This window comes from Bufo gargarizans, chromosome 5 (genome assembly GCF_014858855.1).
Source record: "Bufo gargarizans isolate SCDJY-AF-19 chromosome 5, ASM1485885v1, whole genome shotgun sequence".
NCBI lineage: Eukaryota > Metazoa > Chordata > Amphibia > Anura > Bufonidae > Bufo > Bufo gargarizans.
The window spans coordinates 419,542,828-419,569,892 of record NC_058084.1 but is presented as its reverse complement, the minus strand read 5'-3'; the positions used below and the strand labels follow the sequence as shown (position 1 = coordinate 419,569,892).

Below are 27,065 nucleotides of genomic sequence, written 5' to 3'. Positions count from 1 at the left end.
GAAAATTCCTCAAACTAATGTAATGAAGCCAAGCCCCCTTCTCCGATCCGCCCGGGAAGGATGAAATCGGCTGAAGGGATCCACCTACCCAAACCACAGAAACCGTGGGATTGTCAGCGCGATTCAACCCCAAAAAGGACATACAACCTAGGCCCGAAGGGAAGTCAGGATTATTAAAAAGGGGAGTTAGGGGGCTGGGAAACTGAGTAAGGCCCAAGGGGATTGCAATTCTGTCCCAAACTTTCAATATACCCAGCGTCAGTAAGGGGAGTCGTGAGGGTCTCCTAGACTTAGAAATCCAAAGTAGATTTTGGGATGGGAGCCCTATCACCTTCTTCTCAAATTGGACCCACCTTTTAGAACGTCCATTGTGGAACCAATCCAAAATGTAGGACAGGATTGCTGCTTTATGATAATTTGGTAAATCCGGAACCCCCACTCCTCCCCTCACCCTGCTGCGCGTTAAGAATCTCAAACCCAATCTAGGGGAAGACCCTGCCCAAATAAATTTAAGGATCACAGATCTTAGAGTCCTGAAAAAGGTGTTCGGAAGGGGAATTGGTATGGTGCGAAAAAGGTACAGTATGCGGGGGAGAATGTTCATTTTGAGTGTGTGAATCCTACCAAACCAAGATAATGGTAGCCCTTTCCAGTCTTTCAAGTCCCTACGGACCTCCTCAATAAGGGGAGCAAAGTTCAGAGAAAAGAGGTTGGTCAAGTCGGAGGGAATGATCGTGCCTAAATAAGATATATGTCCGCAGGCCCAGCGAAAGGGGAAAGAGGATTGTAGGTTACCGACCAGTGTCTGGGGCAGGGAGACATTAAGGACCTCGGACTTATGGAGATTAACTTTAAAATTACTGAGGTCACCAAAGATCACGAATTCCTTTAGGATATTAGGGAAGCCAACTAGCCAGAGTAACTTTATGGAGTGAGCAGAGTAACTGTCTGATGTGTTTGGAGTGAGTAAAGATAGTAAACATTACACTAACCAATTGATTGATCAAATTTAAAAAGTGCACATGGCAAGCTTGATAGAGTGAGAAATGCATTTCAACTTTTATTGATTTATATAGCACATTTAATTGCAATGTTGTTGCCCAAAGTGCTTCACAGCTACATTAAAACATACATTTATAAAAACATTAGTTTCCGATTTGTGTAGGTGGGCTTGAAAATGAGGGAGTGGTGGCAGCTTAGAAATCATGTCCTGATTTGTCAGCTCACACTCTAGCTTTGAACATTCTGCATGTTTCTCTATATTACTGTATATGTGGTGTAAAAACTGGGGGAGTTAAGGTGGTAAATTTGGCTATAATAATAAGAATATATATGTGAGATAACAGTAAGTGGTCTTGCCATGCAAGAACACTTAATAAAATACAAGTGATACTGAATATTTTCCCACAAAACTATACATCAATCTGCTCAGCTCCCCCTGCTCTCTAACATGCAGTCCGTAGATTGCATTGCATTTCCAATGTGACTGGTGCCCTTTAAAAGGCAAAGTTGCAGTTTTTTTGCCAATGACACACAAATGAAGGATATAAGAAATCTAGAATATGAAAAAAAACTCAAATATTTTTCTTAGGTGACATTTACCCTAAATTCCCAGAAGGTAACCCAGTGTAAAGTCATTTTTGAAATAATACACTGGTACATGTGAATCATTAATACTTGTCCTCCCGGCTGAATAGATTGTTCTCCTTGATGCGCACAGCCAGCCCTCTAACATTTAAACAGTTTTGTCATATGAGAAAGGGCAGCGACATGGCGAATACGGAGACCATCCTCTACTTTTGTTATTCAGACATACTTGAATAAAAAGTACAATTTGTCTCCCTGAGGTCAATATTATATTTCCAGAATGTTCCATTTTGATTGTGTTATTGTCTTTTTTTTTTTTTAAAGGATGTTACATTGTAGTGAATGGTATTTTATGACAGTTCATTCACAAAATAGAGTAAAAAAAAACCTTTGTATTCTTAACCCCTTCACACCCCTTTCCCTATTCCAAAGTGTGATGTACAGTTTTATCATGATAATCACAAAGGTGTTGGTGGTAAATCCATGAGATCAGCAGTGGAAGCTGGGTTGTGATATACAGTCTCTCTCCAGTGCACCTGCAGGGATCAGAGAAAACTCTGATCTCGTCAGTTAGAAACATAGAAACATAGAATGTGTCGGCAGATAAGAACCATTTGGCCCATCTAGTCTGCCCAATATACTGAATACTATGGATAGCCCCTGGTCCTATCTTATATGAAGGATAGCCTTATGCCTATCCCATGCATGCCTAAACTCCTCCACTGTATTGGCAGCTACCACTTCTGCAGGAAGGCTATTCCGTGCATTCACTACTCTCTCAGTAAAGTAATACTTCCTGATATAACTTTTAACCCTTTGCCCCTCTAATTTAAAACTATGTCCTCTTGTACAACAAAAACAAAAAATGACATGGGGTGTCCCTGTATAGGGAAATGGGAGAACAGTGTCTGAACCAATATAAATCCTAACAACAGGGACACACAAAGGGTAGGGCTCGGTAGCGCCACCCTGGGTCTTTTCCGCACACGGTAACTTTTTTGGTGAGCTCCTGTCCTCTGCTAGTCTCCTCCATTCATTTATTCCTTATGAATTCCGGTTTGCAGCATACTTCCACCTTTATTATTTTCTTTTTTCTGCATACCTGGTCTTTAAACCATTGAGGGGGATATGCGCTGACAGGCGTCTCACTTGGTACTTTACTGCTTTTGCATTCGTACATGGGTTTGATTATTTATTCTGTATGTGATTCCCATGTCTTACATATACTATGTACCATGCTTTGTGATCCGTGTGCAATTTCTTCCCAGGGTGGCGTTTTTCTTTTTAGTCCTCCGCCCCCTTTTCATCATGTTTATGGCATCGTATTTATCTATCTATTACTTCCATTTATGTCAAATTCTATTTTTAATCATGTCTTAATAAAGCACATATATATTTTTGGGTATTATGAGCTCCTGTCTGTTTGTTTTCATTATGTCCTCTTGTAGCAGTTTTTCTTCTTTTAAATATTCTCTCCTCTTTTACCGAGTTGATTCCCTTTATGTATTTAAAAGTTTCTATCATATCCCCTCTGTCTCATCTTTCTTCCAAGCTATACATGTTAAGGTCCTTTAACCTTTCCTGGTAAGTTTTATCCTGCAATCCATGTACCAGTTTAGTAGCTCTTCTCTGAACTCTCTCCAAAGTATCAATATCCTTCTGGAGATATGGTCTCCAGTACTGCGCACAATACTCCAAATGAGGTCTCACTAGTGCTCTGTAGAGCGGCATGAGCACCTGCCTCTTTCTACTGGTAATGCCTCTCCCTATACACCCAGTTAGGCTTGGTCTACGTGTTGATCTTGGCCACAACACCCATCGTGCAACCAGTGATCACTGTGTAGCAGCAAGATAAATGGGGGTTGCTGCGATTGCGCAGAAAATCCAACAGTATTGGAATTTTTGTGATTCTGGGATTGCAGCAACTTGCGAGTTATGCTACGAATCCCATTCATTTCAATAGATGCATTGCTAAACAGCCATCATTGTGCTATGGATGTCATGGCCAAGATCACCGGGTAGGCCCAGCATTAAACTCTGCAGAGCAAAATTAAAATGTCACTGGAACTTTTTAAAAACCTTTGATATGTCAGAACGACATATCAAAGCTTTTGATCAGTGGGGGTTTGGATGCTGAAACCCCCACCGATCCCTAGAATGAGGCTAGAGAAGTACTCACATAGCATGCGCTCTCTCGCCTCACTGCAGGAGACAGAATCGAGATGGGCGCTATGTGAGTACTTCTCTCTACTCGTTCTAGTAATCAATGGGGGTCCCAGCACTCAGACCCCCACTGATCAAAACCTTTGATATTTAGCTATGACATATCAAACATTTTTTTAAAGTTCAGGGACACTTTAATTGACAAAAAAGAACTGCCAATGTATACATATCCCAAAATGGTATAAATAGAAATGTAAAAAAAAAATGCAAAAATAAAAATGTCATCCTACTCAGAATGTAGAGAAAGAAACCTAAAATGTGTATGGTCCCAGAGCCAAAAATTCAAAAACACATAGTATAGGATGGCACCACCTGACACCAGAACATCCAGCGGAACAGGAGTAAAAGTGATGGGATAAGGGCCTCTGGCGGACCAGTGGTGGTGCTCTTTCTCAAAGACAGTTCACAAAATAATCCCAAAAATGAAGTAAAAAATTATGGCACTCACTAAAATCGTCCACATCAGTCTTTTCTCTCGGACAAAAGATACCATATACAATGGCAGCGGGGGCGCAGGACGCCACACAGGCATGATAGGCGGCAATTACCATTTTGCATGAACACGCTTCCTCCTAAAAATTACTGTATATTTAAAGGGATTGTCCCATCTGGACATTCATGGCATATTTATAGGATATGCCATAAATGTCCGATAAGTGCGTGTCCTACCTCTGGGACCCACTCCTATCTCAAGAACAGGACCCCAGACCATTGCGCCTTCTCCGCTGCTTCCAGTCCCCACTGGACCAGCAGTAATATATGCTGTATACACCAGGTTACTATTGTTGGGCAGTCAGTGGCCTCAGAAGTGGCAGCAGTCACTTGCCATGTCTGCACATGTCATCGCTGACGCCTGGATTAGCCTGCAGCCGTGAACAGGCATGTAGACAGCAGGGATTTGAAAGGGAGGGGAGCTCTATGCTGAAACCGGAGTGCCAATGACAGGTGAGTGTTATTCTTTTAACCCCTGCATCCAGCCTGCAACGACCAGAAAAGAGTTACGGTCTCAGATAACCGGCCTTTAACCGAATAAAGACTATTTAGGAAATTGCTTATTTTTGCATTTAGAAAGCAAATGAAGAATTAAAAAAATTGTATAAAAGTTGTTCAAAAAGTAGCTTTAAATTGGTTATCCCATGTTTAATGTGATAAATGACATAGTATAGAATGTCCATCTGTTTCTAATACAACTAGACCCATGCCTGTACCTCGCTTGGATCCAGAAATCTTCCCATGCATTGCTCCAATTGCTCTGCTTATTTTTTTATTTTGTGTATTTATCTGCTAGATTTATTTCAGACTGGCAGCTGTGGGGGTGTCCTTTCTCAGGGGGCAAGCCCTTTCTGCTCCATCGCTGTAACTGTCACAGCTTTTAAAAGAGCATTCAGTTGATGGCATTTTAAGGTTGGAACTGAGCATGTGAATCCACTTCAGTGAAGTGGACAGAGAAATAAGGAAAGAAGCAGACAGCAGGTGGCGCTATACATGTAGATTACAGTAAATTACTCAGTGGCTATACTAAATTTCTAACTACATACAATTACAAAAGTATTCAGATCCAGGTGCTGATTTTAAAAATGTAGAATATTTTCCGTGGGACAACCCCTTTAAGACCCATCTTTCTGACGGTCTGCATCCAGCCGAAATACTATGAACTGCTATTCATCATTTTAAAATATCCATTTACCCATTTGTGCATGTGAATAAAAGCCTCTAAAACTACTTTTCTGTATAAATGTATTAATTTTTGCTTGGTGCTGCGGTAACTCTATAGATTGCACAATGATGAAAGAAAAGTATCTGCCAAATCCAATGCTTATTACAGATTTATAAAAGAAAATCTCATGGAGGAGGCAGCAGCACTCAAAATTGCATTAATTGCTACCCTGAGTTTATAACCCTCAAAATTATTTATCAAGCTTGTGTTTTTGTGAACTGTAAAATGATAGAGGGTTTGTTAAAGGTTCCCGGGGTCTCATCTTGTTTCCATAGCAGCAGTCAGCCTTTAAATTCTTCATTGCTAAACATTCTCTTTGTCTACCTTATATGTCAGATAAAGTTAAACTCAAAAGGTTCAGATTCCCATTCACCACAGGAGCCCTTTCACCATCACAAATCCCCTATTGTGATACGTTCCATGTCCACGTTCCACATCCTAAATTGATAGTACACTTAAATTTGATTTTTAAAGAGTCCCTGTATTCTCACACAATTCCATTTCATTTATTAGAGAATGGTGTAACTAGCAAATTTCTAAATCACTTCCTTTAAAAAATATGCCTGCGTCCACCTAAAAAAAAGCTGTAAATTCATGGCCACTAGGGGCCTCACTTCCACCTAAGTTCCAGTCCACTGCCTGCTGTCAGGCAAGATCTGTCCCTGGTAAAAGGGATACAGAAGATGGCTCACAGGAAATGGTAGCCTGTCAGAGCTAGCTGAGATCCTGAGTCTGATAAAAGAACTGCTTCTACACTGCTTCTGAAGAGCAGAGAAGCTCTGTGTGTCTGTAAGTGTGATCTCTCCCTCCTTATCAGCTTTATGAGCCCCCTAGAAGAAAGCAAACATAGTAGGAAGTAAAGGAAAGGACACCACAGCAATACAGTGCTGGCAGATTGCACAAAAAGGAGAAGTTGCTGCTTCTGAATGAAATGCATCTAGCTGTGTAGCTGAAACAGGGGCTAATTAGGCTGAAAGAGACAGAGGAGACCAAAATAGACCCTTTCCTTCACAGTTATGTTTATTCAATCTTTATTTGAAAAATCAGGTACACTTTAAGACTTAGTAACAAGATACTATACAAGTTCCCCCAACACCCTAGTGAAAGAAGACAGACACAATACAGAAATACTGGCGCTTACAAAGCTTTATATAAATTTACTTATATTCATGCAGTTTTTGCTTCAATTCCCTTTCAATCCACTTCTGGTTTTGGCTAAAAAAAAACACTTCACTAAAACTGATGCAAAAAGTTGACTGCTATTCGGGATGAATACCTTGGGTAGATTATACTAACCTTTCTCACCCAAACCTTGCATTTTATGTGCCCCCTTTTCTACCCTCCATCTTCCCAACTTACCCTTTTCTCTACCAAGTTAGGGTGGGTTCACACTAGTGTTATGGAGTTCATTATGGCTTTCCATTATAACAGGGTTATAATGGAACATAACGGAATCCATAGGATGGAATGCAAAACGGAAGCCTTTAAGTGGCATTCCGTTTTGCTCCGTCCTAATAGAAGTCTATCGGAAAACATAACGGATCCGTCTGGGTCCCGTTATGCAAGACGGAAAACAAAGTCCCGTCGACAGGACTTTGTTTTCCGTCTTGCATAACGGGAACCAGACAGATCCGTTTTAATTCCCATAGACTTCTATTAGGACGGAGAGCAAACGGAATGCCTTTTAAAGGCGTCTGTTTTGCATTCCGTCATAATGCAAGTCTATGGGCAGCAAAACAGATCCCTCCTTCCGTCTTATGGATTCCGTTATGTTCTGTTATAACCCTGTTATAACGGAAAGCCATAACAGACTCTATAACGCTAGTGTGAACCCACCCTTACTACTTTATGCCATTTCTGCTAAAGGCCTAATAAATTCCCCTCATACAGTGAATGTATTGCGGATTGCCTTCCAGAGCTCTTGATGAATATATGGGCCCACATTATTAATCTGATTACGGTTAGGTGCATTTCTGATACATAATGGGGCAGATTTACTAATCCTTTAGGTGTCATACGCTTAGACGGGCAGTGTAGACCTGCACCAGAGGTGGCATCGATGTTGATGGCATACCCTGATGATACGTCTTGTCTGAGATAGGTATAACCCTATATTAAAGGGGATTCAGTGCTGGAGTGCCAAGCCTACATCATTCAGCAGATCAGCGTGGGTCCTCGTAGTCAATTCACACAATTGTGATATTGATGGCCTATCTTAAAGGGAATATGTCACCACTTTGATGGTGCCCTATTTGAAGGTGGCATATACTGATGACAGAGACCCCAATGAAAACACTGGTTCACTTACTTGAACTGACTCATTTTGCTAAAATCTGTATGGAGCATCCCCAACACGAGCCGAGCTTAGTAGAGCGCATGTGCTTCTACACACAGCGGATTTTGTCCAGCCGAATGCCGTCATATTTGCCGGCTGGGTCCAGAGAGCTCCATCAGGCTGTCCTTGACTGGACCAGCCTGCGAGTACTACTGTCGGCAGTGTGAAACATGCCTCATATTGATAAGCTTCTTGCTCTCCCCACCCCCTTCTGCTGCTGATTGACAGTTCAGCAGGGGGTGGAGTGGGGTAAACCAAGAGCTCATGAATATGAGGGACTCCAAAGCTGTTGAGTGGACTAAAGCACTCAGTTTTAATAGAATTAACTTATGTTTTGCCCATCGTACTTGTCACCATATGAAGGACAGCATTAAACAGATTCCGTTTAAAGGTTTTTTCCAGGCTTTTAATATTGATTACCTATCCTCGGGATAGGCATAAAACAAGATCATAACCAGCGTCTTCCTTGTGCAAGATTTTTTATTCCCGATCAACACAGCAAACAGGCAACATTTCTGCTTAGCACAAGCCTTTCTCAAGCCATAATAAACATCTCACAGTGTGAACTTATATACCTCCTCCGCAGGGGGTTACACCAATAAAACACTTGTATACAGATTAAAACATACTTAAACCAATCATCTGTGTTTAAATATGTGTAAGCATTTATCCTCCCCATACATGGAGCCCCTTCTTACATCTTTTTCCTAACGTCATCCATGCATCTACGAGTTGTAGCATGGCCGCCGCCGCATGTCTCCTCAGCCTGATCAACAATCAACTGCGCATGTCCTCACTTCATGTATCCTACGCTTTATTTACTGGACTGAAAGGTGGGACGAAGTGATGGACGAACATCGGCTGGGACGATTCGCGAAAGCGATCAAATGTTCGCGAACCGCAAGCTCGCGGCGGGCCCAATTCACTTTAATGTCAGGCGAACCTGAAAAACCTTCAGCTCATATTTGCAGCCACCAAATACTTACAAGAAGTGCACAAATCGTCCCACAACATGGACAGTGACATACCAGAGGGGGATCAATGGCAAAAATTCCCACAAAAAAAAAGGAATTTAAATCAGGGGCCATTTTTATGTGTCTTAAATTGAAACTCTCAAAAATGTGCCCTGCTGGAGCCTAGAAAATTTTTATTATAGGCCACGGTAGTACAGGCCTCAAACATTAGGCATTCACCGGACAGAAAACATCAAGTGAATATGTGGCTGGAGGTATATTAGACGGTCATTAGATATCAATTTTAATGCAGGCCAGTTGAGTACAGGCCCCAAAAATTATTAATTTAATGTACAGAAAAGAACAAGCTTTGTCTTCTTCTCATTGTCATTTTATTATTAAATGTATTAAATATATCATGGAGGCCCTCCTTTCCATTCCATGATGACTGGGAACCCCTGACGAAGAGACTGGTCCCTGGTTGGTTTGAATCCTGATTAAATTTGCAACTCTTCTGGGCTCCAAGCAATCTTGAAGCTTTGTCTTCTTCTCATTGTCTGTCTCTGGTAGAGGCCTAAGCATGCCAGGCAGGTTCCCCAAGAAGTATCTTACTGGATGAGCAGCCAATACCGCGCTTGCATCAATCTTGACAGGATTCGGCTCCAGGTGGAGAGTAATTTTTTTTTTTTTATGCTTTCTCCATCTCAACACCATGTAATTGAATAAACAGAAGACTGGCCGATTCTCTCCTGTCTTACGCAACATTTAATTTTTATTATTACATTTATTAAATATTTTAACATTGATTTTATTAAACCAAAACTTGATTAAAATTATAAGAAAGTATACTTAAATTTGCCAAAACTGGCCTATTAACTCAAGTATGAACTCAGCCTTATAGGTCGATGTTAGTGTCAAGAAGAAGCGCACTCCTTGTACACCGTCGTCAGCTGATTCCACATAGATGTCTACAGAACCTGCTCTATTAAACGCTTATACAAGTAGAGCCCCCGGACAGAGTCGAGAGGGTGTCAGCAGTAAGTTTGTGTTGACGTCACTGATTAATTTGCCCTTCCTCTGATCCGTCAGAACAATAACCCACAAAAAACTGATCCTGTCTTTGGAGCATCCGCCTTCACCCGGTAAGCATTTGCTCAGTATTGCTAATGCCAATAAAAACAAGAGTGGATGTAAAAAAGAGATGACACGTGAATGAAATATTTGCATGTCTTCTGTGTTTTGTACCCACTCCTGCTTTTGTCTACCAAATCATAGGCCAATTCTGATGGGACCATACCAGCCTTCCAGCTGCTACACAGACAGGATCTGTTGTGCATCTAATTTTTCCTTCCTTCTGACAGATCAGAAGAAAGGTCAAATAAATGATGATGTTAGCCAGGCAGAAAGCCAAAATAGTAGCCCAGTCATGAAGTGGGGAGGGTGGGAGCAGCATGATAAGTCCACAGAGTGTCCCTATGACAGAGTGGTGAGGTGGATGCAGCATGAGGAGACCACACAGTGGCCCAATGACAAAGTCTGGAAGTGGCGGAAGCATCAGGAGGCCACAGAGTGGCACAGTGACAGTGTGGGGGTGGCAGCAGTATGAAGAGGCCACCGAGTGGCACAATCACAGAGTATGTAGTTGGCAGCAGTATGTGGAGGCCAGCGAGTGGTCAGGTTACATAGTGTGGAGATGGCAGCATGATACAACAGAGTGGCACTGTGACATAGTGTGGACATGGCAGCATTAGTAGGCCACAGAGTGGCAAGGTGACATAGTGTGGAGGTGGGTGGCAATCTAGTACTCGCTGAAGATGGTGGGTGAAAGAAGGATCACTTGGCATCAGATGCTTGGCATCAGGCGGGTAACAGCATCAGAATAGTAGCTGAGGCGGGTAACCAGAAGAAAACGGTCTCTTTTGTCAAAATGTTGGTGTGGCACCATGGATGATCTAGTCTGATGCATCAGGCATTGGTGTGTTGAAATCCTGGCTTATCCACTCCTGATTCATCTTGATGCAGTGTCCCACTATGTGCTATAAGTGGGCACTTTAAACTCTTGCTAAAAATGCGATTTGTTACCACGAAGCGTGAGGAAATTCGCATTCGTTTAGAATCAAACTTTTCCTGAAATGGAACGAATTCAACTTCGTCAGCTTCGATTCGCTCATCTCTAATCACAACAGTTGCAATTAGTTGTTCCAATGGCATTTGTCCCTCTGTATAGCTGCGGTATCTCAGCAGAACCGCACACAAATGCTGCACAATACAAATGCACTAAATAGGAAGTATATTATAGTTATATCACACCCCTGCCTCAATCAGTTTTTTGGGGGGGCAACTGGTATATCACACCAGTAGAAATTATTTGTTCGAATAGCGTTTGTCCCTCTGTATAGCTGCGGTATCGCAGCAGAACTGCACACAACTGCTGCACAATAGAAATGCACCATAATATACTTTCTATGTTAGAAAGTATATTATAAGTATGTTACACCCCTCAGTATATCACACCTATACCAGTCCTTAAAAGGACTTTTGTGGCCCTATTACCTAGCGTTTGGTGTCCCTAACAGTCTGTCCCTGCTTCACACAGAAACCTCTCCCTACACTGGCAAAAGACTGAATGTAAAATGGCGGCCAGATCAGGTCTATTTATAAGGTATGCGGTATGTCCATGTGCTGAAAAAACTTCTCAATTGGCTGTCCTGTACCACCTGATGGATGGGTCAAAGTTATTCACAATGTAAAAGAATATGGCGGGCACAAATATCGAGCAAAGTTCGCCGCGAAACGACCTCTGGGTGAACCGCAAGGCCATCTCTAGTGGGACGTTGGTGCTGACATCAGGCACCCCCGCTGATCAGCTGTGCAAAGAGACGGTGCGCGCAGTCTGCATGCGTGCAATCTCCTGTCTCTCTTCCTGTTTGCCCTAGGCATAGCAGCAGCGAGCAGGACGAGAGACAAGAGAAGGCACGAGCACACAGTCGGGGTGCCCCGTGTCGGACTCCCGCCAATCTGATATTGATGACCTATCCTAAACAGGTCAATAATAAAAAAAGGCTGGAAAACCCCTTTAAGTCGGATAACTCCTTTAAATCTGTTGAATACAATGTAACATCTGACGGCAGGGGCCACCTAGCAGAGCCCCTGCCATGTGAATGCAGCCGAATATATCTGCAGACAAGAAAAGCAGAATGTTTCCTTAAGTGAACACAGCAAAGGTTTGTGTTCACGACTTTTTATCTCTTTCAATTACTTGTCTCCAGTGTTGCAAGATGTGAATTCAATTTTCCTGCATGGAGCTTAAGCTAACGTTAGATTTTAATTACTTTGTTGATATAACAGGGAGGCCTTAACCGTCATAAATTATTCATTTGGAGACCGAATTTGCGAATGATTTTTTTTTTGCATGTGTTTAAAGCAAGTTAGAATAATCCATGGAAATGACAGCAGCCTTTGCTTGCCATATGGTTCCTGATCAGAAAGCTTTCTTGACATTTTTTGTAAGACAAATGGTGTGACCTTTATAATGAGAGCGGCAAGTCTGTTCTGTTGCTCCATATTCAGTATTATTAATCCGGTGGATATACATATTTTATGAAGGCGTCGAAACCTGCACTATTTAGGCAGTGGCTGTAGAGGATGTAGATAGAACTTATGTACAAATTGCCCCATGGTTAGGATGGTCTGTCATTTTGTAGACCATGCATTGTAAATTTTGCCTATGTCTATAAAAGATTAGATTTTGCTGGTTTGATGATGGATGTCATATATAGAGATGAGCGAATTTTTTAAAAATTCGATTTGGCCGGTTCGCGTTAAAAAACGACTATTTCCAGGCTGCAGAGAGCCTTTATAGTGGTGTAGAACACTGTGCCTTGCAGTAACACGCATAGGGAGTCTGCTGTGGTGGTGAAATAATACAGTGAGTCCGTATGACATGCAGATGACAGGCGTCGCTCTTAGAATCACTGCGCACTTCACTTATTTGGGCAGTCACGGGGCCAAAACTGACCAAATAACTCAAATATGAACTCAGCCCTACAGGTCAATGAAGAAAAAGCGCACTCCTTTTACACCGTCGCCAGCTGATTCCACATAGATGTCTACAGAACCTGTTCTATTAAACGCTTATACAAGTAGAGCCCCCGACAGAGTGGAGAGGGTGTCAGCAGTAAGTTTGTGTTGACGTCACTGATTAATTTGCCCTTCTCTGATCCGTCAGAACAATAACCCCCAAAAAACTGATCCTGTCTGTTGAGCAACCGCCCTTAGAATATACAGGTGAAACTCAAAAAATTTGAATATCGTGCAAAAGTCCATTTATTTCAGTAATGTAAATTAAAAGGAATTGCATTAATGCAACTTAAAATTAGAATTTTGTGAAAATGTTCAATATTCTAGGCTCAAAGTGTCACACTGTAGTCAGCTAATTAATCCATACCCCCTAAGAAAAGGGTACCTGAGATTGAGACTTTGGGGTTTCATAAGCTGTAAGTCATATTCATCCAAATTATAACAAATAAAGACTTGAAATGTCTCGCTTTGCATGTAATGAGTCTCTCATATATTAGTTTCACCTTTTAAGTTGTATTACTGAAATAAATGAACTTTGCGCAATATTCAAATTTTTCGAGTTTCACCTGTATAACTTCACCGCTGAACGGCAAATATATTTTACTTTTGCCAATAATATACAACAAAAAGGGCTTTAGAACATATAACTGCACCACTGAACTGGAATATATTTTACTTTTGCCACTAATACATGACAAAATGGGCTGTAACTTTCGCACTTCACCACACAACGGCTAATAAACCCTTTTTCCCACTAATACAAGCCAAAAAATGCTTTAGAACATATAACTGCACAGCACCAGGGCAAATAAGACATAGAAATATTTCCTTGTAATAAACCTTGTTAATGGCTGTAACACCCCAATAACAAGAACGGTTTGCTGGAATTACAGAGCTGTATAATGTCAATTTGGGTCCCCAGTCAGTGCAGCAAGGTGTAATAGGATTGTTCCTATTACCCAGGCTGTAACCTCCCCTACTGAACCCTGTTCAACATAAATGCTGTGGATTGATTTCTCCCTATCCCTTCCCTACACCTTGAAAATCGTTTTTTTTAGGACAATGAAGTTTTTTCTAGCACTGTTCCTAGCGCCTGTTGACATCTCTCCCTGCACTAAGTACGCTGGAAAATGGCAGAATCCAAGATGGCTGAGGCTATTTATAGGGCTGTGACATCACAGGGCTGGCTGGCTGCTGATTGGCTGCTTGCATGGCACAGCAGGGCTGCCATCAGAAATTTTGGGGCCCCTTACACATCTCGAGGCCTGGGCCCCCCTCCTACCCCGCCCCTTTAGAATCCGTCCTGACTCCACCTCCCCTCCACCCCCAAGGACCTACCCCAATTTCATAATTTTTTTACAACTACAAAGACAGTAAAAAGTGATAATCAGTGATTTCAGTAAGGAATTCATTTTTGACCAAATAACATGAAGCCTGCTACCACGACAAGGTAGACTCTTTTAAGCAGGACCCTCCACTAACACTAACTACACTACCTGTTCTAATCTGCCCTAGCAATCTTCCCCTGGCACATTTAACTTACTGACTTACTGTTATGGGGGGGAATCTGTGGATGACACACTGTTATGGGGGGAATCTGTGGATGACACACTGTTATGGGGGGAATCTGTGGATGACACACTGTTATGGGGGGAATCTGTGGATGACACACTGTTATGGGGGGAATCTGTGGATGACACACTGTTATGGGGGAATCTGTGGATGACACACTGTTATGGGGGAATCTCTGGATGACACACTGTTATGGGGGAATCTCTGGATGACACACTGTTATGGGGGATCTGTGGATGACACACTGTTATGGGGGATCTGTGGATGACACTGTTATGGGGGATCTGTGGATGACACACTGTTATGGGGGATCTGTGGATGACACACTGTTATGGGGGATCTGTGGATGACACACTGTTATGGGGGATCTGTGGATGACACACTGTTATGGGGGATCTGTGGATGACACACTGTTATGGGGGAATCTGTGGATGACACACTGTTATGGGGGAATCTGTGGATGACACACTGTTATGGGGGAATCTGTGGATGACACACTGTTATGGGGGATCTGTGGATGACACACTGTTATGGGGATCTGTGGATGACACTCAACCACTCTCAAACCCAACTGGTCAAACTTGTTAAATGGATCCCAAACACAATATGCACAATAACACCCCCCACCCCCTCCAACACTTAATTAACCCCTTCATGGCCTAAACATTTTTTTCAAAGCTGAACACAAAGCTAAATAGGGCTGGGTGGGCTGGCAAGGGAGGGGTTAATAACAATGATGGAGGATCATGGCCCTGTGGGATAATCCAGAAAACAGCTTTGCATTTTACCCCTGAGCAAAGACCACACAACAAGTTGGACATGCAGTACTTTTAGTCCGGCGGCCTTTCGCCATGCACTGCCGTGCTGGGCCGGAGCTCCACCCCCGTCCCCATTATAGTCAATGGGGACGGAGCGGCGGTCCGGCGAAATAACGGCAGGACGGATCTGACAGGGTGAACAGCCTGTCGGATCCGTCCTGCCGCTAGTTTGAAAGTAGCCTTACAATCTCATGGCTTCTGAGCAACAGATCGCGTGGTCTTCACAGTCATCTGTCACTTCTCTTATCTCTCTGCTCCTGTCCCTTAATCTTATCACTGCTGCAACAAAAGCATCAGCCTCAGTGTAAACTGTTCTAGGTGACTCACGGCTCTTTTAACTCAAAGAATCGAATGAGTCTCTAACTAAGTCTGATCTTTAGATTATTTTAAAGGGTTTCTACCACATCGTTTTGACAAATTTAGCTGTCAGACACTAGCGATCCGCTAGTGTCTGCTCTACCAAACAATCCTAATATAATAGCTTTTTGTGCAGCCGTTTCCATAAAAAACAAACTTTTATTGATATGCTAATGAGCCTCTAGGTGCTATGGGGGCGTCTTTTCAGCACCTAGAGGCTCGGTCTACCTTCACAAAATGCCGCCCAGCGCGTCCCTCCAGCCCGCCCATCTCCTCTGGAATGCGATCCTACCTCTGAGTCAGCGGACGAATTCTCGCGCCTGCGCCGTGCGCGTCTGTCTTCGGCGCAGTAAATGTCTGACCGCTGCCTGCACAGACATCTCGGTCATCGGCGCAGGCGCAGTGAATGTCTGACCGCTCCCTGCACAGACATCTCCACTGCGCCTGCGCCGATGACCGAGATGTCTGTGCAGGCAGCGGTCAGACATTCACTGCGCCTGCGCCGAAGACAGATGCACCGAAGACAGAGGTAGGATCACATTCCAGAGGAGATGGGCGGGCTGGAGGGACGCGCTGGGCGGCATTTTGTGAAGGTAGACTGAGCCTCTAGGTGCTGAAAAGACGCCCCCATAGCACCTAGAGGCTCATTAGCATATCAATAAATGTTCGTTTTTTATGGAAACGGCTGCACAAAAAGCTATTATAATAGCATTGTTTGGTAGAGCAGACACTAGCGGATCGCTAGTGTCTGACAGCTAATTATGTCAAAACGATGTGGTAGAAACCCTTTAACCTGTGACTCATTCGATTCTTTCTTAGACTCCCTGTACATTGTGTCAGTGACTCAGAGCTGCTAGTGCTTGCCTTGCCTCAGCTCTGATTGGTTGGTGGGCGGGGAGGGGAGGGGCTGGCAGAAGCAGCTTTCACTCTAGGATCAGATTACACTCCTCCCGAGTCCCTCCCCTCCCTGCTGCCAGCGGCTCTGCTACTGTGTGCTGTGACTCACTGACTCAGACTGAGCGGCTTCACACGGATCGGTTCAGTGAACTGAATCGATTCAAATGAATGATTCGTTCATGAACTGGACATCACTAGCAAGGAATGATCAATTGCCCCCCTCTAGCGATGCAATAAAGTTCAACTCAAGTCACTGACAAATGAGAGGGGGTAAAAAAATAAAATAAAAATAAAAATATATATATTTTTTTATTTTTTTACATTGGAACTGGCCGGCCCCCCCCCAGGGTCTGGGTCCCTTACTGGGGTATTGGCTGTACCCCCCTGATGGCGGCCCTGCATGGCAGTATGGGTGATCCCGCCTTCCCAGAGTTCCTTGCTCCATGTCCTCATACGTACAGCAGCCATTTTAGGAAAAAATTTGATTCATTACAACGAAGCGTGAGGAAATTCGTATTCGGTGCAAATCGAATTTTTCCAGAAATTCCGATCAAATTCCACTTTGTCAGCTTCGATTCGCTCATCTTATCAGTGGCTGTAATAAAATAGCTAAAAACAACAGTATTCAACCATCTCCAGGCTATACGTGCACACAGTCAGCCAAAAGACTATATAAGAATGTATATGCTCTTTGTATTTGCATCTTGTAAAATACTAGAGGCGGCAAATATTTGAGTTTGAGTTGTTTTAGTGTATGCCATGCATGCTGTATTATACAGTATACATCTACTTTAGCTATTATGTTATGTGTAAATCAAAAGATCTTTATATTGTATGTAGATACAGAACAGACCAAAGGTTTGGACACACCTTCTCATTCAAAGAGTTTTCTTTATTTTCATGACTATGAAAATTGTAGATTCACACTAAAGGCATCAAAACTATGAATTAACACATGTGGAATTATATACATAACAAACAAGTGTGAAACAACTGAAAATATGTCATATTCTAGGTTTTCAAAGTAGCCACCTTTTGCTTTGATTACTGCTTTGCACACTCTTGGCATTCTCTTGAAGAGCTTCAAGAGGTAGTCACCTGAAATGGTCTTCCAACAGTATTGAAGGAGTTCCCAGAGATGCTTAGCACTTGTTGGCCCTTTTGCCTTCACTCTGCGGTCCAGCTCACCCCAAACCATCTCGATTGGGTTCAGGTCCGGCACCCCATCACTCTCCTTCATGGTCAAATAGCCCTTACACAGCCTGGAGGTGTGTTTGGGGTCATTGTCCTGTTGAAAAATAAATGAGAAAACGCTTTGAATGAGAAGGTGTGTCCAAACTTTTGGTCTGTACTGTATTTCTATGGCTGCAGGATTTACAGTGATGGGACAATAGAAAAAAGGCCTAGGAAATGATTTGATGTGTTTTTACAAGAGATGAGCATATTTACTAAAATTCGATTAGATTCCTATTTGGTTGAATTGACCGATCAATTAAATTTGGACTTGAATAAGTTTGACCAGAATTGAAAGTAATTTGATTGCCTGGAAATCTCTCTGTCGCTTTCTCTTGCTCTCTTTCCTAATTCTGCTGAATTATATCACCCAAAATTCAGATTCAGTAAAATCTGATCTTTAAAAAAAAATAGGGTTGAATTTTACAAATAGTTTTGCTTATCTCTAGTTTCTATATTGGTGCTGGAGAATCTCATGTATGGCAAGGAAAACAAACTACTGGACCTTTGGTCAAGTCAAGGTTAGCTTTCTACGTGAATCAAGAAAATACTAGCCAGAACAGAGGCTTATATCAATTCAGACATATTTTTTATTTTTTAAACCTGTATATGGCGGGAAAAAAATAGTTAAACGAAAAAGTTGAAAAGGATGACCAGAAACAACCATGAAACCGACAGGACATTCAATAAAAATATGCTATTCATAAAGTTACAATACATCAAATTGAATATGTAGAAATGATTATTTTTATCATATTATTATGATTATGATTTATGCAGATATTAGTTACATGAGATGACAATGGAAAATAATTCATAATACTATGATTTGTTTTTAAAAATCTCTCTGGTTCCTATATGTCTTAAATGGGCTGTGCAACTCAATTTTTTTTTTTAAAAGCTCAGAATGGTGTAAAATAATAAAATAAGTAAGGCTACTTTCACACTAGCGTTAATATTTTCCGGTATCGAGATCCATCATAGGGTCTCAATACCGGAAAAAAACGCTTCCATTTTGTCCCCATTCATTGTCAATAGGGACAAAATGTAACTGAACAGAACGAAGCGCTCTAAAATGCATTCCGTTCTGTTCTTATACCGGAGAGCAAACCACAGCATACTGCAGTTTGCTTTCCGTCCTGGGATGCGGAGCAAAACTGATCTGTCGTGACACACAATGCAGGTCAATGGGGACAGATCCGTTTTCTCTGACACAATAGAAAACGTATCCGTCATGAACTCCATTGAAAGTCATGGCTATGTTAAAGATAATACAACCGGATCCGTTCATAACAGATGCAGATGGTTGTATTATCAGTAACGGAAGCTTTTTCGGTGAACCCTGCCAGATCCAGCAAAAACACTAGTGTGAAAGTAGCCTAATACTTAATTCACTGATCCCTTTCCGCTCACTGGCCACAGTGGTGACCTGCTACAGCCAATGCTTGGCCCAGCCAGTCTAGGAAGCACATAGAGCCGCGGAAACCAAGGAAGCGTTGGAATGAGAGCTACGGGGGTTTGGTAAGGTTTTTTTTTTTACATTATTTTACAGTATTCTGAGCATTTATTATAAATATTAGGGGAACATTTATTAAGACTGGCGTTTTAGGTCTAATAAAGCTCTAAGCCGGCGGTGGCCTCTTCATAACTTCGGCAGATCTTCCTCCAGTTCTAAATGTAAGGCAGCTTCCGAGCTGATTAAGAAAGACCTTTTCCTACGCCTGAAATAGGTGTATAAAATGTTAAATGAGATGGTCCTGCCAACGCGTCCCCTTCCCCGCTCACTCATTTAGACCTGGCATGAGCGGGGTGAAGCCCCAGATTGCATTGCAACTAACCGTTGCGCTGCCATCTGTGCCTGAAATATGCCTAATATTGGCTTATTTCAGCTTAGTAAATGACCCCCTACGTTTTGCCAGTATCCCCACCATGTCTTACCCACCTTTAAATTCTTGATAAAAGATATGTGATGGATAGTAACACTATAATGAATAAGATGTCCTAGGACCCGTAGGGTCCTTGTGTCATGAGCTGCCTCCCCTCCATGTCCTGTGTTAGGTTTACACAGTGTATACATTGTGTCTGGAGTGTATGAGGCGGAATAGTATGAGTATAAATGCTCCAGCAGTCCACCATTAGGGGGTGTTCACACGGCTGCGGTTAATAGCTGCAACTGTGCCAAGCAATGCCCCTTCTTGACGCAGCCATAAACAGGTAAGTTCTATGTGGCTGCTGGCACCTTATTACTCTGTCAAAAGCCAGTGTGTGGAGATCCCCTTCGAGTATTTCCCATAGAGATAGCTATACTAATTTGAGAATCAATGTCCTGTAGTATTTAGATAGTCCTCAGGGCTTCCTTAAGAACATGGCTGTACCTTGTAACCTGTGAAGTTCCTTCGGTAAGGCTATTCCACAGGGGGAAACCAGCCACTGAAATGAAGCGAGAGGACATTCAGGATTAAATGCCTGGAGTACATGATTTAGCAATAATGCTGATTAACTCCAGGTAGGTCTATTTATAAAGCTGACACCGAGAGTCTTCTCAGCACATTATAAATCTATTACACTCCCACCTTTAGTGAATTTCCATATGCATAAGCCTCATTATTGAAATTAAGGCTGCGGTTACAGCGCCATGGGCTCTCTTGCATGATGAAATCAGAACGTAGAGGGATTTCCAGCAGGTTTAGGCCCCATGCACACGACCGTATGTGTTTTGCGGTTCGCCACAAAACCGTATGCCATCCGTATGCCATCCGTATGCCATCCGCGGATCTGCAAAAAACGAAAGCCGCCCGTGTGCCTTCCGCAATTTGCGGAACGGAACGGGCGGCCCATTGTAGACATGCCTATTCTTGTCCGCAAAACGGACAAGAATAGGACATGCTATTTTTTTTTTTTCAAAAACTGCGGCTCGGATGCGGACCAAAACTACGGTTGTGTGCATGAGGCCTAAAACAGACAAGAATAGGACATGGTCTATTTTTTTATTTGTGGGGCTAGGGAACGGACATACTGATGCGGACAGCACATGGTTTGCTGTCCGCATTTTTTTGCATTTCAATGGGTCCGCATCCTATCAAAAATAATGGAATGAACACGGAAACAAACAACGTTCGTGTGCATGTAGCCTTAGGCCTCATGCACACGACCATTGTTTTAGTCTGCATCAGAGCCGCAGTTTTTGCGGCTTGGTTGCAGACCCATTCACTTCAATGGGGCCGCAAAAGATGCGGACAGTACTCCGTGTGCTGTCCGCATCCGTTGCTCCGTTCCGTGGTCCGCAAAAAAAATATAACCTGTCCTATTCTTGTCCATTTTGCAGACAAAAATAGGCAGTTATATTAATGGCTGTCTGTGCCGTTCCGCAAATTGTGGAACGCACACAGACGCCATCCGTGTTTTGCGGATCCGCATTTTGCGGACTGCAAAACACACAATGGTCATTTGAATGTAGCCTTAAAGGCATGTTAAGAATACATTGGGCAGTGCCAGTGATTTAACATGCAAATTTTGGTCCAGTTTTCCATGCAGTTTTGGAGATTTTCCACTCAATACATTATGGAATTTAGGTTCTTAAAGGGGTTATCCAAGACTATAAAAATGTTTCCCATATGCTTTCATCCGTGGGGACCAGGAGCGGTGTAGGGAGCCAGGTAAGTAGATTCATTGTGAAGGGCCCGGCATATGGGGGACATTTTTATAGTCTAGGATAATCCCTTTAATGGGGTTGTCCCATGGAAAATACTGTACAGTTTTCAAATCGGCACCTGAATCTGAATTCTATTGTAATTGAATGTAATTAACAATTTAGCATAGCCACTTAATTTAGCATATTCCTTAAAATGTTTCTGTATAGGGCCACTAGCAGTTTTTTTTTTATTTCTTTGTCCTGCTCACTGAGATGGCCGCACATGCTCAGTTTCACCCTTCAACTGCCTCCTGATCTGTGATAGGCAGAGCATGGACACGCCCCCTGAGCTGTGATAGGGAGAGCATGGACACGCCCCCTTTAGCTGTAGCACAAAAGACACTCCCCTTGAGCTGTCAGCTTGATATAAACCTCGCAGAGCAATGAATGAGGATATCTCTGGATCCATGTGAGGTACAGGACTGGTTCTAGCTTTGTTAGAAAGAAATTGTCATGTATTATATGATGTCTGATTTTCATTTTTTACATGGGATAACCCTTTTAAGACATGTTAGAACTGATATTGCTTGTATTCTGGTGGTCCACTGGGAGCCACATATAGGGATGCATTAAACATGTCTTCTCACACAATACCCACATAGGTATACGTGTGAAATGAATGGGGCTGAGTGGCGCTGTGACAGGATCACGTTGAGAATGATGCAAAGTGCAACAGCCTGTTGGTTATTGGGATTATTGGTGATTCCTAGCTTTATGTCATTACATAATGATTTTTTAAAATCTGGGCAGAGTATATCCTTTCACCAGTTCTGAGCATCACTGCATCCTGGCAGGATGTTCCTTCCTGTTTCCATCAGCTTCCTGATGGGTTTACTAACCAAACCCAGCATGCTTTGCTCTGTAATGTTTCACAGGGCTTCTTCCAGTTTGCTAACTCGGAGAGGGCGGTGCAGGACGGCGTAACTACTCAAAAGAGAACAATGTAGTAGGTGGAGCATGAAGTTCTGCCTTTTTCAGATAAAATCATGTAGAAAACAGGGGAGGTACAATTTGAGGTACTTAGGGCAGATAGAAATTTCATTATGAAATATGTAGGTGCAGATCAGATATCTATATCACAATAAACCTAAATAGGACAATAACAGGCTCAACAAGTTTTGTTCCAGTAATGTGTAACCCCTTAGTGACCACCCGTACTCCTTTTTATGGCGGTCACTAAGTGGCCTTAGGCTAAGCCGCCACTTTTTCACGGCGGCCCAGTCTAAGCACTGCACGGGTCACTCGTGCAGTGGAGAATGGGGGCTCAGCTCTCATATGAGAGACGCTCTGCTGCTCTAACAGCCTGGACCAGCAGAAGTGCTGAGCCGGGCTGTTTAACCTTTTAAATGCCGTGGGAAATGGCACTCGCCGCACATGTAAGCGGTGACAAATGCGATAGCGGGGTGCCGATTTGTGTAAAGGCTGGCTGGGGCCTGATAAAGGTCCGAAGCCAGCCTTGAGTGTTTTCTAGCAGGCTGTGCCTCTCTGGTGGTCAATGTCAGTATAGGAGATATAATGTAGAGACGAGCACTCCTCATCCGGTCTTATGCAGAAATTGATATTTATTGGTTAAAAAAAGGGTGTATAGATAAAAAAATATTTTTTAAAACAAGATATATATATAAAGGGTATGATGTAAGGATAAAATGGTGTATACAAATACTTATTTAAGTTCCCACATAAGCATAGAAATTCTAAATAGCTAACTTTTATAATGTCCCAATGGTAAATGAACTTCAGCTGAATTTAGCCGCTATGTTTCTATATAGTAGTATTCAAATAGATAGGTGTGACTTTCAAGTATGGTATTTACACTTATTTCGATATTGTTGCAATATTTCGATATAGTGATATTCACACTTATTGAAGCTTATTGTAGCTTTCAAACATAGGGTTGCCCAATTCTGTTAGATGCCGTTATACTGTAGTATTTCAATGCAGTGATATTCTAATAGGTAAATATGTCTTCTAGGCAGAGGGTTATCAGCCCGGCCGTGGCGTCCCTCGTGGCCATCGGTAACAACTCCAACTGCCGTTACCTGAGTGGTGTATTTGCGGTTGTCCTGCTTGTATTCGCTCTTGTGAAGTCTGTTCCTCTTCTTCAGACTCGCGGGTGAGCAGGCGCGCAGATAGGACGCAGGGATAAGGCGCCAGTCCCTCAGAGTCCCACGTGTGCAATGACGATCCTGTGGCGGCCGATTTGCGGGCAAAGTTTTGCTGTGATGATTGGAAGCGCTTCCAATGGAACAATGCAGTTTATGCAGAAATGTTCATATGTGGAGTGCAGGCAAGAGTCCTTCTTTACACCATACGCGTTTTGGAGTCTCTGACTGACTCCTTCCTCAGTGGTTAAACCTGACCTATGTGTACCCCAAAATGACACCATTTAAAACTACAATCTTTCCTGTAAAAAGCAAGTCCTGATACAGCGGTATAGACTGAAAAATAAAAAAGTTATAGCTCTTGGAAGGCAACGATAAAAAAAGGAAGCAAAACGCTTAGACAGTAAGGCCCAAAACAGGCTTCTCACTAAGGGGTTAAGGATAACCACATTTTTTTTATTCGGAAGACTTATGATACAAGATGTATTGAAGTCTCTCTTCCCACCACTTTATGGTCTTGGCAAACGTCCCTTCTCATCTAATCAATTCGCATCATTCCCATCAATATTTGGAGCACATATCTAACATTTCTATGATGCTTTCTAATAAATAGGATTACGTCTTCCTTATTTTTGGATTAAGAATACTTCACCCAATAAAGACCTCACCAAACAGGTTACACCATCTGCTGCTGCCGGTGAAGTGGTATGACCCTTTCACTAACAAAGTTAATGGGTTATTTTAAGTCCATACATTCTATTGTATTCCACACCTCAACATTCAGTTAATATATTGATTATAGAAAGAAGCTGCAACACTTACTTAAAGAGGTTGTCCCACGAAAAATATTCTACAGCCTTCAAACGAGCATCCGGATCTTTGTCAATTAAATGTAATAAAAAATCTAGTATAGCCACTGAGTTATTTCATAAAATGTATTTGTATAGCGCCACCTGCTGTTTGTTATTTTTCTACTTTCTTTGTCCATCACTCTGAGGTGGACGCATATGCTCAATTCCATCCTTCAACTGCTACTAGCTGTAGCATCAAGGACATGCTTAAAGGGCTTCTGTCACCCCACTAAACTTTTTTTTTTGTGTACTTATAATCCCTATACTGCGATTTATCCATACATAATGTGATTAATCATTTTGGTTCAGTAGATTTTGCTAAAAACATACTTTTATAATATGTAAATTACCTGTCTACCAGCAAGTAGGGTGGCTACTTGCTGGTAGCAGCCGCATCCTACTATCATAATGATGCCCCCTCCGCATGTTGATTGACAGGGCCAGGGAACGGGATCGTTCTCTGCTGGCCCTGTCTACTTGCTGGTAGACAGGTAATTTACATATTATAAAAGTACGTTTTTAGCAAAATCTACTGAACCAAAATGATTAATCACATTATGTATGGATAAATCGCAGTATAGGGATTATAAGTACACACACAAAAAAAAAAAAAGGTTTAGTGGGGTGACAGAAGCCCTTTAAAATAAATCTAGCAGAGCAATTGCAGCAATGAATGGGTAGATATCTGGATCCATGTGAGGTACAGAGCTGTTTCTAGCTTTCTTAGGAAGATATTGTCATGTTATATATGAATTCTGACTTTCATTTTATACAGTAAACATTGGATCACCACTTAAACCAGGTAACCTGATAATATCTGATCAGTTAGTGTCCAATGCCTGCCCCCCCCCCTCCCCCATTAAGATTTGGGAAGAAGCCATGACACTCAGGGGAGTTCGGTGACCTATTCTTCGGCTTGTGACTTTTCATCCACCAGTCACATGGCCAACATGCAACTCAGTCCCATTCAAGTCAATGGGCCTGGCTGCAGTACCAAGCACAGCCACTATGCAATGTTCGGCACTTGTCCAAGCGCCGCTGTGGACCCTTCAAACAGCTGATCAGTGGAAGTGCTAGGAGACGGACCCCCACCAGTTAGATATTGATGACCTATTCTCAGGATAGGTCATCAATATTTAATTTCCAGAAAGCCTATTTAATGGGATTGTCCCATCTGACTGTTTTAACAGTCAGATGGGACTAAGAGCTGTCTTAAGGAAACAGCTGAGCAGGCCAGATTCACAACAGTGAGGGTTACCGAAACATTGAAGCTCTCGCCCTCTCTTTTGTTTCCGTATGTTCAGCCACCTGGGACTGGTGCTTAGTTCCTTATCGCTGTGGAAATGGCAAGATGGGAAAACCCCTTTAACTGGCATGAGTGTTTAGAAGGGGGTTTCTACTTTTGGCTATCCTTTTTGTTAGAGTCTTTTAAATATACACTGAGGTAAACATAGGCAGTCGAATGGATTTTTTAAACGGGACAGCCATCTTAATGATGATGTTGGTGTAGCATTCTAGCCCACATGGGGAACACTTGGGGAGTAGGGGAAGGAATAGGAGAGGTGGCATGACAGTGAGGGAGGTTGTAGTCCTCATGGTGGCTAAACCTGGTGCAGAGCTTCCCCAGGCTGTGGGTGTAGTGAAGGGAGGAGAGCAACCCTTCTTCTTCTTAGGACACACCCTGAACTTTGGGGTCTTCTGCCTGGTGATTGTTAGGGTGCCCTTAATGTTAAGTGAGCAGTGGGGTGCATAGCAGGAGAACGGGGTTGCGTTCGGGAATAGGGACCAGTGACCAGGCCGGCTTGGTTGTGGCAAGAATAAAACTTCTATTTTACTGAATAGATTATGGGGGTCACAGTACAAATACAAGCAGTAAGTACAGGTCTCAAGTATTCCACAGAATAAGCTTATCTTAGGCTTTGTAAAGATGATATGTGATAGGCAATATGATGGCATTACCTTTACCGTCTGTGTCCAAGCAAGGCCCTTATGGTCCTCAACCTTCTGCAATAATTCAAAGCTTCTTTCTCTAAGAGGTTAATACTTAGCATAGTCACTAATTTGAAAGTTTTTGCTCTCAGGAATGGTGTTTGTCTGGAGAAGGTTTCTGTCATGGTCTACTTGGCAGCAGCACACACCAAACAAGGACTTCACTCTAGATTGGTTATCAGAAGACTTCTAACCAGGGGAAAATTGGATCATCCCACTACCCGGCAAAAAACACTAAAGGCTGCCAATTAAATATTTCCTCCCATACACAGCCATTTTGGGTTATATAGCACATAGATCATAGTTAGCATGACAGTAAACACTTGAACAGCTTTAGTAACAAACCTTAACATTAACCCTAAGTAATCTAAAGCATTAAACTGGTTATCCAAAACTATAAAATGCTCCCCAAATGGTGGGCCCCTCATAATGAATATACTTACCTGGCTCCCCGCTCCTGGTGCCTGCACTGCCGCTGCTGCTTTTCCCCGTGCACGTATGAAAACATCCAGTGTCAGGGGGAGCAGCCAATGTCAAGCGGGGATGGGGGGGAGCCTCCCTAGCATCGTGGGTGATGCTAAGGAGGCTCGTCCCTGTCCCCGCCTGCCATTGGCTGCTCCCCCGACACCGGATGTTTTCATCGTCGCACGGGGAAAAGCA

The 27,065-nt window shown here is 42.7% G+C and overlaps 1 protein-coding gene across 1 annotated transcript in view; it reads left to right on the top strand.

Moving 5' to 3' along the window:
- PTPRN2 (protein tyrosine phosphatase receptor type N2) overlaps positions 1–27,065 on the top strand; it is a 1,552,619-nt gene that overhangs the window by 128,089 nt on the left and 1,397,465 nt on the right. The gene's annotated exons all lie outside the window — the stretch shown is intronic.